Source organism: Notothenia rossii (assembly GCF_949606895.1).
Source record: "Notothenia rossii genome assembly, chromosome: 7".
Classification (NCBI taxonomy): Eukaryota; Metazoa; Chordata; class Actinopteri; order Perciformes; family Nototheniidae; genus Notothenia; species Notothenia rossii.
The window spans coordinates 75,187,989-75,192,040 of record NC_136905.1 but is presented as its reverse complement, the minus strand read 5'-3'; positions in this window follow the sequence as shown (position 1 = coordinate 75,192,040).

The following is a 4,052-nucleotide window of genomic DNA, read 5'->3' as shown; positions in this document are numbered from 1 at the left end:
GTGAATGAATACATTAACATGCTCACTACAGAAAACACTTGAATCTATCAAGCAGAAAAAGTACACTGAAACTTGTGTAAAGACTCATTTTAATTGAATCATTTTCTTTATCGATGCAACAATGTGAGGAATTCATCAACACTGTTTTGACAGTTTGCATATTAACTTTTCTCTAATTGCCAGTTTATTTGACACTTCTGCCATTTTTTTTATGCAAATCTCATTAAACAACATCACATATTGATAGGATCCACTTTGTGACAAACATGGACGCTATTTTAGAGTGTTAGCATGCTTGTGAGTCAGTCTGGGGTCACTTGTTTAATTTATACAGGTTTAATTTACGGGTATATCGTATATTACTCACAGACTCTCTCTGCTTTCTTCTCCCTGAGGAAAAGGTTGTTGCAGCTGATATTGTGTTGGGCTTGGAGACACTCTGCACCTTCAAATGTAATTAAAAACTAATCTGTAGCCCAGCACAGCAGAGTGTGTTAACAGAATTGACTAATATGTCCACGGGGAAGACTCACACTGCAGCGAAGGCTTCACCTGCAGTGGCCCCCCCACATGAAGTGATAACGGTGCAGCTGTAGGCCTACGATGGGGGGGCAAACCAGCGAGTCCACGGACAAAGCTGTGTGGGTTCTGCAGGTTAACTGTAAGCAAAAAACATAGACAAAAAAACATGTAACCTATTACATACATTTTATCTAAAACCATTTGAAAAGTACTTATTTCCACAAAAAAATGGAACCTGGGCTCATAAGCATTAGTGAGGTCTACTGATGTCCTGCTTTCACTTCAGGGGGTTTCATGTTAATGGAAGAAGGGGCCTTGCTACAATGTTGACAGTACAATATATTGTCCTAAGTATTCTAAGCCCCAACAAACGCCATATTCTCTTAAACCTGCAGCAGAAGCGAGCTTTAAACACAACTTTTGACTTGTGTGCTAATTATGGTGAACTTGTTAGCAACCACAGCTATCTGAAGACACATCAAAAGCATATTGAGTTTAGTTTTTTGCCACCTGTCGAATGCAAGTGGACTCTTGGTAAGTTGATTCACTCGTATTGGTTTCTAACTACTAATGTTAATGCTGAGAAGAATAAACAATGTGGTCATTTTAGCTACAATATCCCAAATGCTAAACCGTGTTTGCTAACTATTTGTTAGCTTTGTCTCTGATGGCCGTTGGTCCTGGACTGCTAAGCTTGCAGTTTTTAGATGTTTCTCATTCATTTTTCAATTTAAAAGTAAACCAGTATCAAACGTCCATGGGGCCTAGTTGAAGGTAGTTTCTCCTTTTTGAAGTGTTTCCCTTCCTCTTAAATGGTGTTTCCTGTAGCAGTTCTGTCAGGTTATGGCAACGTTTCTCAAAGTGTTAAAAAAAGTAAAGTAAAAAAAATGCATGCCCCCGGACCCCCCTAGACTAGAGGATGTGAGGTCCACCCCCAAATAAAGCAGGATAAAATAATTAAATGAAATACATTTTCTTTTAGTAAACACTGAAAACTTGTCCCACAGACCCAAACAGCACACAAAGGTTAAAGGTAAGCATAATAATGTTAAAATGTGCTAAATATATACACTACATAAAAGAGGAGTAAAAGTAGCTCACGACTTGTTTTATTTTTTTTAAGTAGTTCTCATCCTAAAAAAGGTTGGAAACCCCTGTTATAGACAACCCGATATCACGGCAAGACGTGAACATGTGACGATTTACCATGCTGGGAGACGTGAAGATGTCACGATTTCGCCCCTTCAAACGTGACAGTTAGTTACACGGTATTGTTAACCCATGTTTTGTTTATCACCGATGTATTTTGTCATACACATATTCCTTCACATTTACATTTTAATTTGCATTAAAGTATTTCGCGAGACCTTCTAACATGTTTTTAAATATAACTACGATTGTAGTTATATTAAATTAACATGAACCGAAGTTGTTGCCTGGCAACTCAATCGCACAACGTCACGCCCGTTAATTCCACATCTACACCTATGTTCATGTCTTGCCGTGATACCGGGTTGGTTATAGAACGATACATTTGATAATTTTAAACTTGGCCTACCATTTTATTGGAGCTATGAGGAACAGGTGGGGCTTGAAAAGGCCCATCTGTTCAAAGTGGGGAATGACAGAAAAAGTTTGAGAACCACTGGGTTATGTTTAGGAGTTGGAGGTTAACCTACATTTTAACAAACAAATGTGGTTAGTTGTGGAATTACAGTTACTACTGTTTCTCAATGTACTTGAGTACTATTTTGTCATACTTGTACTTCAGTAAGTCCAATTTATTGCTACATATAAGTCTACTTTTTACTCCATACTATTTATTTAGCCCGCAAAGTTACTTTTTACATATAAAAACATACGTGATGCAGTATTAAATATTTAGCCTCCCAGTTTTTGAAAAAATATTTGACAAACTGCAATATTAAAAGGCTCTTGCTTCTAAGCAGTACATGGATTTTAAATTTATTTTTCAAAAGAGCCCTGTGCATAATGAGTACTGTTGATACTTTACTTGAATTTAAGACCATATTATTTATACTTTTACTTAAGTAGAGTATCTGAGTTCACCTCTGTATGTGGTTAAGGATGATAACATACTTTGGCCATATCTTGCTTTTGTGTTACAGCTGGAAACGGACAGAAAAAACCACTGTCTAGCCTTAATGAGTTATCATTTTGGTTTCACCTGAAGTCTGCTTCAGGGGCTAAAATCTGTAAATAACGTTAGCCGAGGATGACCTTTTAAATGTAGCTATTTTCCTCTGAGAGATGTATTAAAATAAGATGCAGTGAGTTATTAGTGCACTGTAACAAACATAAAAGTATAGAAATGGGCTTATAATGTGCTTTTCGGGCCTTAATGACACAGTAAAACATTAAGAGAAACATTAAAGGGAGCCCAGCTAAAAAGAAGTAAAACCTATGGTGGGATGGATGAAGGTATTACTCTTCTTAATGATACAAGGAGGAATTCACTTGACAAGTTCTGGGTATATGATAGCAATTTGCAGTAGTGTACAGTCCCTCAGAGCTTTCCTAGTGATGACAACCCAATTTAATTAGCTTTCAGTTTATTGTGATGTGAGCCTCAATGGTTGATCGGCTGCCTTAATCTCCTCTGTGGAGAATACAGGATATTAAAGAGAGGACACTTGGCCTGCAGTACACCCAAAAAAATACTGCAGTTTTGATTGACAAAATGGATTCTGTGAAGGAATAGAGACACGTTTAGTCCTCTTTGCACTGCCTGTTCATTTCTCCTGTTTGTACTACAAACATCATCAAAGAGGAAGAGGAAACGTGCATTTCTTTGAAGGCCGAAGAACATTCCTTCACTTCAGAATATCCCTAAGAGTTGTTTTGATGTTTCAATCTGGTGAGCTGTGAGGCCACTAAGCTAATTTAGTGACTTTATATACAAAGTCACATACTTTTTAATGATTATTTTGCCTTTTTGAGTGTGTGTTAAAGAGCTTTCAAACTTGATGCAAATCTGACATTCATCTTCGGTTTGTTACTTCAGAGTTGAAGCCTTTCTTTATGTGATATTTCCATGATTTTAATCCTTCTGTAGAAGCGCTGTATACAACAAAGGGTTTATTGAGGAATAAATCAGCTTGTGTTTTTACTAGTATACCAAGATTTACTGTAGCTATATTCTCCTTCCTGCCATACTGCAGCTGTTAAGTGTGTCTGTTGCTGGCAATAAAATATCTGGAGCTATTTTGACCACCTTCTGTTTCAGCAGTAAGTAAATAGATTTCCTCTAGCCCCCAATCATTAATAACCTGCATTATGTATTTGATTGCCCTTTCTGCATTTACAAAGAAACTATGGGGCCATGCTACAGTCTGAGGCTGTACTTAAATTAATACTTTAAACAAAAATGCTAAAGTCAGCAGGCTAACATGCTCACATTGACAATGGTAATACTTGGATGTTAACGTTGTAGCAGTACTTCAGTACAGTTGCAAATTATTGATGATTAGTTAATGTGTTGGCATCGGAAAAATAAAATGTTTAATTGA